This window comes from Chrysemys picta, chromosome 3, assembly GCF_011386835.1.
Source record: "Chrysemys picta bellii isolate R12L10 chromosome 3, ASM1138683v2, whole genome shotgun sequence".
NCBI lineage: Eukaryota > Metazoa > Chordata > Testudines > Emydidae > Chrysemys > Chrysemys picta.
In genome coordinates, this window is record NC_088793.1 from 149,943,286 (window position 1) to 149,955,791 (window position 12,506).

The following is a 12,506-nucleotide window of genomic DNA, read 5'->3' on the forward strand; positions in this document are numbered from 1 at the left end:
CCAACCGATTACAGTTCATTACACCCCAATCACACCAAAGATCCCCAAACCCAGATGCCTCTCTCATACCCTCGGAGCGAAGGGAAACCTTGAGAGTGGGCGGAAGGAAGGTTACCGCTTGGAGGGACACTGGGGCTCAAGTGTCAACTATCCACCAATCCCTAGTGGACCCCAAACTCATCAACCCAGAGGCTACAGTGACAATTCAACCCTTCGTGTCACAATCTGTAACCTTGCCTACAGCCACGTTGCATGTCCAGTACAAGGGCTGGTCAGGAATGTGGACTTTTGCAGTCTATGACAATTATCCCATTCCCATGCTGCTGGGGGAAGATTTGGCCAACCATGTGAAGGTAGCCAAGAGGGTGGGAATAGTCACCCGCAGCCAGGCTAAGCAAGCTTTCACCCCCATCCCTGTTCCTGAGCCGTCCACCAGGGCCCCGTCTGTGTTACCGGAGACCCAGACAAAGGTGGTGGAACTGGATCCTCTGCCAACGACTGCAACAGCCGTAGTGGATCCAATCCCAGAGACCCAGCCAAAGCCAGTCCCAGAACCGGAACTGGCAACGCAACCAGCACCAGAACCATTGCCAGCCCTGAGTCCAGCGCTTGCAAACCCGTCTACAACTCCAATGCCAGAGGGCACCAGCGAGCCTGAACTGGCAGAAGCAGCAGATAACCCTACCCAAGAGGCTCAGCCAGAGCCTGAGTTACCACATAGTGCACCAGCGGACAGCGGTTCACAGTCAATGGAAACAGCCCCAGCACCTGCATCACTTCCAGAGGGACTAAGCCCCAGTCCACAGTCCAAGGAGGAACTGATGTCTCCAGCATCAAGGGAACAGTTCCAGGCCGAGCAGGAAGCAGATGACAGCCTTCAAAAAGCTTGGGCGGCGGCGCGGAGCACCCCACCGCCTCTCAGCTCTTCTAACCGATCCCGGTTTGTTGTAGAACAAGGACTTTTATACAAGGAGACTCTTTCTGGTGGGCACCAGGAAGACTGGCATCCTCAAAGGCAGTTGGTAGTTCCCACTAAGTATCGGGTAAAGCTCTTGAGCTTAGCCCATGATCATCCCAGTGGCCATTCTGGGGTGAACAGAACCAAAGACCGGTTGGGGAAGTCCTTCCACTGGGAGGGAATGGGCAAGGACGTTGCTAATTATGTCCGGTCTTGTGAGGTGTGCCAACGAGTGGGAAAACCCCAAGACCAGGTTAAAGCCCCTCTCCAGCCACTACCCATAATTGAGGTCCCATTTCAGCGCGTAGCTGTGGATATTCTGGGTCCTTTCCCAAAGAAGACACCCAGAGGAAAGCAGTACGTACTGACTTTCATGGATTTTGCTACCCGATGGCCGGAAGCAGTACCCTTAAGCAACACCAGGGCTAAAAGTGTGTGCCAGGCATTAACAGACATTTTTGCCAGGGTAGGTTGGCCCTCCGACATCCTTACAGATTCGGGAACTAACTTCCTGGCAGGAACCATGGAAAGCCTGTGGGAAGCTCATGGGGTGAATCACTTGGTTGCCACCCCTTACCACCATGAAACCAATGGCCTGGTGGAGAGGTTTAATGGAACTTTGGGGGCCATGATACGTAAATTTGTAAATGAACACTCCAATGATTGGGACCTCGTGTTGCAGCAGTTGCTTTTTGCCTACAGGGCTGTACCACATCCCAGTTTAGGGTTTTCACCATTTGAACTTGTGTATGGCCGTGAGGTTAAGGGGCCATTACAGTTGGTGAAGCAGCAATGGGAGGGGTTTACGCCTTCTCCAGGAACAAACATTCTAGACTTTGTAAGCAACCTACAAAACACCCTCCGACATTCTTTGGCCCTTGCTAAAGAAAACCTAAAGGATGCTCAGGAAGAGCAAAAGGCCTGGTATGATAAACATTCCAGAAAACGGTCCTTCAAAGTAGGAGACCAAGTCATGGTCTTAAAGGCAATCCAGGCCCATAAAATGGAAGCGTCGTGGGAAGGACCATTCACGGTCCAGGAGCGCCTAGGAGCTGTTAACTATCTCATAGCCTCCCCCACCTCCAACATAAAGCCTAAGGTATACCATGTTAATTCTCTTAAGCCCTTTTATTCCAGAGAATTAAACGTTTGCCAGTTTACAGCCCAGGAAACAGATGACGCGGAGTGGCCTGAAGGTGTCTACTACGAAGGAAAAAAGGATGGTGGCGTGGAAGAGGTGAACCTCTCCATGACCCTTGGACATCTGCAGCGACAGCAGATCAAGGAGCTGTGCACAAGCTTTGCACCAATTTTCTCAGCCACTCCAGGATGGACCGAACGGGCATACCACTCCATTGACACAGGTAATGCTCACCCTATTAGAACCCCACCCTACCGGGAGTCACCTCATGCCAAAACTGCTATACAAAGGGAGATCCAGGACATGCTACAGATGGGTATAATCCGCCCCTCTAAGAGTGCATGGGCATCTCCAGTGGTTCTAGTTCCCAAACCAGATGGGGAAATACGCTTTTGCGTGGACTACCGTAAGCTAAATGCTGTAACTCGTCCTGACAACTATCCAATGCCACGCACAGATGAGCTATTGGAGAAATTGGGACATGCCCAATTCATCTCTACTTTAGACTTAACCAAGGGGTACTGGCAAGTACCACTAGATGAACCTGCCAAGGAAAAGTCAGCCTTCGTCACCCAGGCAGGGGTGTATGAATTCAATGTACTCCCTTTCGGGTTGCGAAATGCACCCGCCACCTTCCAAAGACTTGTAGATGGTCTCCTAGCAGGATTGGGAGAATCTGCAGTTGCCTACCTCGATGATGTGGCCATTTTTTCTGATTCATGGGCAGAGCACATGGAACACCTGGAAAAAGTTTTCGAGCGCATCCAGCAGGCAGGACTAACTGTTAAGGCTAAAAAATGTCAAATAGGCCAAAACAGAGTGACTTACCTGGGGCACCAGGTGGGTCAAGGAACTATAAATCCCATACAGGCCAAAGTGGATGCTATCCAAAAGTGGCCGGTTCCAAAGTCTAAGAAACAGGTCCAATCCTTCTTAGGCTTGGCTGGATATTATAGGCGATTTGTACCCCACTACAGCCAAATCGCCACCCCGCTGACAGACCTAACCAAAAAGAAACAGCCAAATGCAGTTCAGTGGACTAATGAGTGTCAAAAGGCCTTTAACCAGCTTAAGGCAACACTCATGTCTGACCCTGTGCTAAGGGCCCCAGACTTTGACAAACCGTTCCAAGTAACCACAGATGCGTCCGAGCGAGGCGTGGGAGCAGTTTTAATGCAGGAAGGACCGGATCAAGAATTCCATCCTGTCGTATTTCTCAGTAAGAAACTGTCTGAGAGGGAAAGCCATTGGTCAATCAGCGAAAAGGAATGCTATGCCATTGTGTACGCGCTGGAAAAGCTACGCCCATATGTTTGGGGACGGCGTTTCCAACTACAAACAGACCATGCTGCGCTACAGTGGCTTCATACCGCCAAGGGAAATAACAAAAAACTTCTTCGGTGGAGTTTAGCTCTCCAAGATTTTGATTTTGAAATACAACACATTTCGGGAGCTTCTAACAAAGTGGCTGATGCACTCTCCCGGGAAAGTTTCCCAGAGTTAACTGGTTAACAATTGTTCTTGGAATGAAACATATTGTTAGTTTTTATATAATCAGTAGTATGTCTAAAGGTACATGTGTCTTATTAACTCTGTTTTCTCCTAGAACTCCAGGAAGAAATCACAGCCAGTGTGGAACCGAACATCCAACACTATCTGTGATTTGGGGGGCGTGTCATAACTATAAAGGGAAGGGTAATAGCTGTCCTGTGTACAGTACTATAAAAACCCCTCCTGGCCAGAGGCTCCAAAATCCTTTTCCCTGTAAAGGGTTAAGAAGCTCAGGTAACCTGGCTGGCATCTGACCTAAAGGACCAATAAGGGGTCAAGATACTTTCAAATCTTGGGGGGGGGAAGGCTTTTGTTTGTGTTCTTTGTTTGGGACGGTGTTCGTTCTCCGGGAATGAGAGGGACCAGACATCAATCCAGGTTCTCCACATCTTTCTAAACAAGCCTCTCCTATTTCAAACTTGTAAGTAAATAGCCAGGCAAGGCGTGTTAGTTTTCCTTTGTTTTTCTCAACTTGTAATGTACCTTTTACTAGAGTGTTTATCTTTGTTTGCTGTACTTTGAACCTGAGACTAGAGGGGTGTCCTCTGAGCTCTTTAAGTTTGATTACCCTGTAAGGTTAATTTCCATACTGATTTTACAGAGATGATTTTTACCTTTTTCTTTAATTAAAAACCTTCTTTTAAAGAACCTGATTGATTTTTCCTTGTTTTAGATCCAAAGGGGTTTTGGATCTTGATTCACCAGGAGTTGGTGGGAGGAAGGAGGGGGGATGGTTAATTTCTCCCTGTTGTAGATCCCGGGGGGGGTTGGAACTGATTCACCAGGAGTTGGTGGGAGGAAGGAGGGGAATGGTTAATTTCTCCTTGTTTTAAGATCCAAGGGGTTTTGGATTTGTTTTCACCAGGGATTTGGTGAGGGTTTTTCAAGGCTTCCCAGGGAGGGAATCCATTGATGGTGGCAGCCGAACCAGAGCTAAGCTGGTAGTTAAGCTTAGAAGTTTTTCACGCAGGCCCCTACATTTGTACCCTAAAGTTCAAAGTGGGGATCTCAGTCCTGACAGAGCCACAACTCCAGTGCAGAAAAACCTAATCAGGAAATACAGAGCATATCCAGAGACAATCCAAGGATGAGGAGGACACCATCTGGCCAGCTCAGGGGGTATGTCCCAGGGTAGAGGTGAGTCGGAAGAAAAATAAGCTTAAGGAGCACCATGTCCACCTTCCCACCCCTGTCAGATACCAAAGTGAGTACTCAGCTCCCTAGGGAAAAAAAGCAGGGTTCCTACACAGCTCCTCTGCTTACCAGTACAAATCTGGGGATTCTAGTAATGAGATTCCCACTCCCAGGCAGGGAAGTGGGACCCTGAGGGGGAGGACACAGCTGGAGATATATCCAGAAAGATCAAGACACTAAATAAAGAGAGATCCTGTGCAGTCACATCCCAGTGGCAACTCCTGAAAAGTAGGTGAAAAAGGCCAAAGAAACCCCAAAAGAATAAAAAAGGGGGGAGGGGAGATTGACACAAATCTAGACGCTATTTATCCTCTGACTCTGGAGCTATCTCCTGTACTGAGGAAGGAGTACTCTAAGATTCTGGCTCTGAGCAGGCCATGGAAAAAAAGTTGCAAGGGTTTTTTCTCCTTGATAAGTTTGAGACTATGTACAGAAATGTTGTATCTGCCATTTAGGCACATGATGACAGGCCTAAGGGTAAATACCTGCCTTCCAAATCTCTGCATGATACAGCCATCTTGCTGCACCCAGCCTTTGTGGGCATAATCAGTGAGGAATGAGAAACATCTAATGGGATGAACACTTAGATCAAGGGTAGGCAACCTATGGCACACATGCAAACTGATTTTCAGTGGCACTCACACTGCCCGGGTCCTGGCCACAGGTCTGGGGGGCTCTGCATTTTAATTTAATTTTAAATGAAGCTTCTTAAACATTTTAAAAACCTTATTTACTTTACATACAACAATAGTTTAGTTATATATTAAAGACTTATAGAAAGAGACCTTCTAAAAACGTAAAATGTATTACTGGCGTGCGAAACCTTAAATTAGAGTGAATAAATGAAGACTCAGCACACCACTTCTGAAAGGTTGCCGACCCCTGACTTAGATACTATTAAATGTTAGAGCTCAAACAAGCCCTCACAGAATAAACCACAGGTCAATGCTGCAGTGATATCTTTAGCAAAAGATATGACAAGCCCATCCAAAGGGGGATTTTTTCTCAAAGAAATAGCTGCCAGAAAAGTGAGAGCCACTCTGAGGCTTCCTCAGCCACCATTAGAGCATCCCTGGCCATTATCTGCTTTAAGAGAACCACAGAATTCAGGCTGGATGACCTTAAATCAGTGAAAGACAGGGGCCATCCTGACTTCTAGCCTACCCTGAAAAAAGTAGCCCTAGCAACAGCCTTTGTAGTAGATGCCTCAGAGGATGCAATGAGATTCTCAGTCAGGGCCACAGCATCCAGCTCAGAAGCCAGCTACCTCATTTGGCTACACCTCCAGACTGCAGACATCCATGACACACACATCCTGTGCTCATCCAAATTCACAGGTGTCGTGTTTTGGGGTGCAGTTCAAACAAGTGATATGTTGTGTCACTGCTTGTCCTGTAACCCTGAGTTCCTTAAAATGCTTTGCTGCTGTAGTTCCTTGTCTGTATGCTCACAGCCAGCATACAAGCATACACTGTCTGTATGTTAAGCAAGCCTGGTTCAGCAATGCTGATTCCAGCAGCCTGCTTGTTACACCACAGCCAAAGTCTGGTCTCCACCAGCATTTGTTACTGCTAGTCAAGTGACCCCATCACACCCACAGTCCCAAATTTCCCCCCAACTGTCTGCCCTGAAATGTCCAGCCCTTTCCTGGAACATTCAGAAGAGTAATGCGGACTATTGATCCTTTAAAGAAACAAAAGCTCACTTTAAGTGGAGTTAACAATTACTTCAATTCAAATACAGCACTGTGTTGTTTTAGATTAAAGTAAAAAAAAGGTTATTAACAAAAAGAGATGGGACTTTAAGGGAGTACAAGGGATAAAAAGAAAATCGTCACAAGCAAACAAAAGTTAAATACACTTTCTAGCGGCTAACCAAGCTGCAGCTTGGTTCTAGATATATTTCTTAAAAGTCTTTTTTTTCTTTCTAGCCATGGCTGACTTTCTCTCAGTCAGGTACTTACGCAGAAGTATAATGTGCTGGCTTTCCTTGTCTTTCTAAGTGAAAGATTTTTGCCTTATCCGGTTTCTCACCTATATTCAGTTCCCAAAGACTTCATCCCCTGTTGTTGAAGAATCCATCTCTCTCAGCTTGCAAGAGCTCTGACCCCTTGTGTCTGTTCAGTGATGGAGTCCAGTCAGACCAGGCTTTTCTAAATGGGACCTACAACTATTTCTTGGTTGCTATCATGCCTCCTAGATGAGTTTAGGAGTTGGCAGCTTTATCCAGGCAGGAACCTCATTATGTGTTCTATAATAAGGGGATAAGGACCCCAAGATCTTTCTTGCTGAAAGTGAATGCATCTTTCCATGCCTCTCAGGAGGTCAGGATGACCTTCCTTTATTTTGTCTAAATGCCACAGCATTGTACTGAAAGCTATCGCATAATCTGGGTATTCTTAGATCCCTAAAGATCTATCTCAAGCACACCATCTTGAAGAGAAGATTGGGCTCCTTCTTTGCCTTCTTTTACCCAATATGCCAAGTGCTCTGGATATCCAGACTGTCTCTTTCCTTCCCAACTCATATAATTAACTGCTCACTTCTTTTCATTTGTCACAGACTGTGGGGGATACTATGTGCTAGAGTGGAAAGTTTCTTACCCAATAATTTCCTCTCTAGTGGTAACATCCCCCATGATTAAGTCTAACCTGGTAATTGATTCTTTTTTTTTTTTTTTTTTGGAGTTTGAGTTATGTATATAGGTAAAAGTTAGTTCAATTTTAAAGTGAATAATTTTCTTAACTGACAGCTATATGACTATCTCTACAGCTTGGGAATAACTCTCCAAGAACCCTTGGAAGCAAAATTGTACCATTGCCAAATTCCACAGGGAAAAGGGATAGCCTATTCATAATGAATTGTGGGAGATGCTGCCACTAGAAAGTAAATTATAGCATAAGCAATTTTCCCTTTTCAGGCTCCTATGGGTAGCTATGACTGAGACTACCTTACAGAGAAAGTCTCCTTCTTGAGATTTTTAGGTAGCCTCTTAAGGAAAATGGACAAAAGGACTTGAGTCCCAGGCAGTTTATGGTGTCTCAGATTCAGTATTTACAATGTGACTATGGCTATGATAAAATACCTTTGCTGGCTATTTAGTTGACCTTTGGCCCTGAAGTTCAGGCCAGTATTTTGGCTAGGTCTTTAAAAGGGTCTTATTTTAGTTCCAAGATGGATGACACATTGTCCTATTTTAAAGAGATTAGGGCTAAAATTAAGTCTCAAGCAATGAATGCTACCCCATTGAAAGGTAAATAAGTATTGAGTTAATATTGTTGATATAAGGGCTAGTATTACCATCATGTGGTATATCCAAATCAGGGTGGGGGGGTGAGCCTTTGGTTAAATCCAAGTGTTTTTGACATTGAAATCTCCCTGTGATAACAGAAATTCCCATGATCACCACAATACAAAACTGTAGGTATTCTTTGCTTATGTGTACTTTACACACTCACATTATTTAGAACTGCAATGGGTAACCATTCTCTTGCTATACCTTGTTTGTATTAACATTCATTTTTCTCTGTGAATCGCATGAAACTTCTTTTAAAAATATGTTATAATAAAATTATTTTTGAGCTGCTCTGAAGAGGTCAGACAGGAATCCCCTCAAGAAACTAAGGGTATGTCTACACTACGAGAGTACTTCGATGTCACTTAAATCGAATATGTGGAATCGATATTACAAAGTCGATCGTGTGATTCCACACTAAGGACAGTAATTCAACTGTGTGAGTCCACACTAACGGGGCAAGCGTCGACATTGGAAGCAGTGCACTGTGGGCAGCTATCCCACAGTTCCTGCAGTCCCCACTGCCCATTGGAATTCTGGGTCGAGCCCCTAATGCCTGCTGGGGGAAAAATGTGTCGAGGGTGGTTTTGGGTAACTGTCGTCATCCAACCGTCACTCCCGCCCTCCCTCCCTGAGTTGCTGTCCCCTGCCCTGAAGCGCAAGGACACCCGGATGCGAGCAGCCCTGACTGTCCAGAAGCGAGTGGCCATAGCCCTCTGGAAACTTGCCACGCCAGACAGCTACCGGTCAGTCACGAACCACTTTGGCGTGGGCAAATCTACCGTGGGGGTTGTTGTGATGCAAGTAGCCAAGGCAATCGTTGATGTACTGCTGTCAAAGGTAGTGACCCTGGGAAACGTGGAGGTGATCATAGATGGCTTCGCTGCGATGGGATTCCCAAACTGCGGTGGGGCCATAGATGGAACTCACATCCCTATCCTGGGACCGGCCCACCAGGCCAGCCAGTACATTAATCGAAAGGGCTACTTTTCCATGGTGCTGCAAGCACTGGTGGACCACAGGGGACGTTTTACCAACATCTACGTCGGATGGCCGGGCAAGGTTCATGACGCTCGTGTTTTCAGGAACTCTGGTCTGTTTAGACGGCTGCAGGAAGGTACTTACTTCCCGGACCACAAAATAACTGTTGGGGATGTGGAGATGCCTATAGTGATCCTCGGGGACCCAGCCTACCCGCTAATGCCATGGCTCATGAAGCCCTATACAGGCACTCTGGACAGTGAAAAGGAACTCTTCAACTACCGTCTGAGCAAGTGCAGAATGGTGGTGGAGTGTGCTTTTGGACATCTGAAGGGGAGATGGAGAAGCTTATTGACTCGCTCCGATCTCAGCGAAACCAATATCCCCATTGTTATTGCAGCTTGCTGTGTGCTCCACAATTTCTGTGAGAGCAAGGGGGAGACCTTTATGGCGGGGTGGGAGGTTGAGGCAAATAGCCTGGCTGCTGATTACGCCCAGCCAGACAGCCGTGCGATTAGAAGAGCCCAGCGGGACGCGCTGTGCATCCGGGAGGCTTTGAAAGCTAGGTTCCTGAGTGAGCAGGGTAACCTGTGACAATTTTGTTGGTTTACAGAGAAGCTGAACCTGCCCCCATTTCTTTACCCAGTGACTGTTCACTATCCTCTCCAGTTTCATACCCCGTTTACCCCGTTCACCCCCTTCCAACCCACGTTTAAAAATAAAATCACTGAAAATTTGTTAATGAACAACGTTTTCTTTATTACTGTTTTTGCGGTAAAGTGTTGAAACTGGGACGCAGACTGTGGTGGGGAGCGGGTGTAGTGTACTGATGCAAAGGACGCTTCTAAACTCGAGGAATGCCAGGCTCCTGCTTCTACAGTGGTCCGCACTGGCGGACTGATTGTTTGAACGGAGCCTGCCACCCCTCCTGTTCGGGACTCTGTGTGTGGGGGCTATGTGACTTTGTGGCAGGGGGAGGACGGTTACAGATTCCCTGCTGCGTGGCTCTGTGATCCAGGATAAGGACCGCTGCATAAGATCTGTAACCGCCCTCCCCCGCCACAAAGTCACATAGCCCCCCCCACCCACCTCCCCACAGACAATGAAAACCACCTCCCAGACTGACCAGGGTGCCTAGTGACTGCACTGTGTGTGTGACCTGCTGCTGAACCTGCCCCCGTGTCTGTACCAACCACCTTTCCCCCCCTTAAAACAGACTGTCCTCTAAAAAAACATGATGGAAACAGCAATTAACAGAAACGTATTTTTTATTAGCAAATGGACAGTTAGGGGATGAAACTGGGATGGGGGCTTGGGTGAGGCGGGAAGGAAAGGACTTATCAAATTTTGGGGAATGACAGCCTTCTGCCACTTGAGCAGTCTGCAGGGGTAGAGTGACAGTTTTCACGGGCTCTGCAGCCCCTCCTTCTTGGTACTTTCAGTGAGGGGGGTATGGGACTTTGTGGCGGGGGATGGTGGTTACAGATAGACTGCAGCGGGGCTCTGTCCTCCTGCCTCCGGTCCTGCAGAACATCCACAAGGCGCCGGAGTGTGTCTGTTTGCTCCCTCATTAGTCCAAGCAGTGTTTGAGTCGCCTGCTGGTCTTCCTGCCGCCACCTCTCCTCCCGTTCACTGTGTGCTCGCTGGTATTGGGACATGTTCTCCCTCCACTGACTCTGCAGGGTTGCCTCGGCTCGGGAGCAGCCCATAAGTTCTGAGAACATGTCGTCCCGTGTCCTTTTCTTTCTATGCCTAATCTGCGACAGCCTCTGGGAGTCTGATGACAGGGTAGGTCGGGAGACAGCCACAGCTGTGGGATGGGAAAAAGGGAGTGAATTCCTCAGAAAGATAAATTTTTGGGTGAACAAAGAAAATAGTCTTTCTCTGTGAAAAAGACCATTCACAGCACCTATCACATGCGCACTCAGGACAAGGTTGAATTTTTGGCCTTCGCATTCAGTCCCTGGGGTCTTGCAGTGCAGATCACAGAATCGGAACAGCACAGCGGAATTTGGGTAGCGGGCTGACATGGTAAGCCGTAGACTTGTGGCAGCTTAAAACTTTAATAATAGCACTGCCCTACTTTCACGTTCAAAGCAATGCTCCTAGCGCTGGCCAGTTCCTGCTGCCAGCAATCTGGCAAGCATGAACTCTGCCCCTGTCCCACCCCCTCGCGGCTGTCCCCGGGAAAGATCCCTCTATGCTGCCCCTCTCCCGCCTCCACCGCATGGCTGTAAACCGGCGGTTACAGTTCTGTAAAGGAACAGGGAAGCAGTCCCAATACTAACATTCCCCTAATTCAAAGCAGGTCACCATGAGCGACATCACTCTGATGCGTATTTCAGACAGCGACAAAGAACGCATGCTTCGGGAAAGCCTGCAAAGACCAGGGCCGTATGCCGCCATGTTGTGCAAGGCAATGATACCGGAGTACTTGATGGTAGCCTGGCGCGGAAACGTTTCATATTACGGAGGACACAACAAGGCAGCTCTCCCAAGGAACCTCATGCAAAGGCTTTCCAATTACCTCCAGGAGAGCTTCATGGAGATGTCCCCTGAGGATTTCTGCTCTATCCCCGGACATATTGACCGAATTTTACTGTAGCTGCACTGGCAAGGGCTAAACAGTAGAGCGCCTAGGGCAAACCAATCAAGATATACCGGACATTGTTAGATTTTTTTGCAGCAGTTGCACTGCCAAAGACTAGAACTTTAAGTGCCTAGGACAATCTAATCATGCAAAAACCACAGTTAATATTAATATTCTTTTCAAAATAAATGTTTACATGTTTAAACCACTTACCGGCTGATCCTTCCCCTGATTCTGGGTCTGGGTTAACGCCTGGGGACGGTTGGTACGGGATCTCTGTGAGGGTGATGAAGAGATCCTGGCTGTCTGGGAAATCAGCGTTGTAAGCGTTGTCGACTGCCTCGTCCTCCTCATCTCCTTCCTCATCTTCCCCGTCCACTACCATCTCAGAGGAAGCGGGCGTGGACAATATCTCATCCTCAGAGTCAACGGTCAGTGGTGGGGTAGTGGTGGCGGCCACACCTAGGATGGAATGCAGTGCCTCGTAGAAACGGCATGTCTGCGGCTGGGATCCGGAGCGTCCGTTTGCCTCTTTGGTCTTCTGGTAGCCTTGTCTCAGCTCCTTGATTTTCACGCGGCACTGCGTTGCATCCTGGCTGTATCCTCTCTCTGTCATGGCTTTGGAGATCTTCTCGTAGATCTTTGCATTCCGTCTTTTCGATCGCAGCTCCGAAAGCACGGACTCATCGCCCCACACAGCGATCAGATCCAAGACTTCCCAATCAGTCCATGCCGGAGCCCTCTTTCTATTCTGAGATTGCATGGCCATCTCTGCTGGAGAGCTCTGCATCGTTGCC

At 47.7% G+C, this 12,506-nt stretch overlaps 1 protein-coding gene across 1 annotated transcript in view; it reads left to right on the forward strand.

Moving 5' to 3' along the window:
- Nucleotides 1-12,506, forward strand: part of DNAH8 (dynein axonemal heavy chain 8) — a 595,636-nt gene that overhangs the window by 398,444 nt on the left and 184,686 nt on the right. The window lies entirely within an intron of this gene.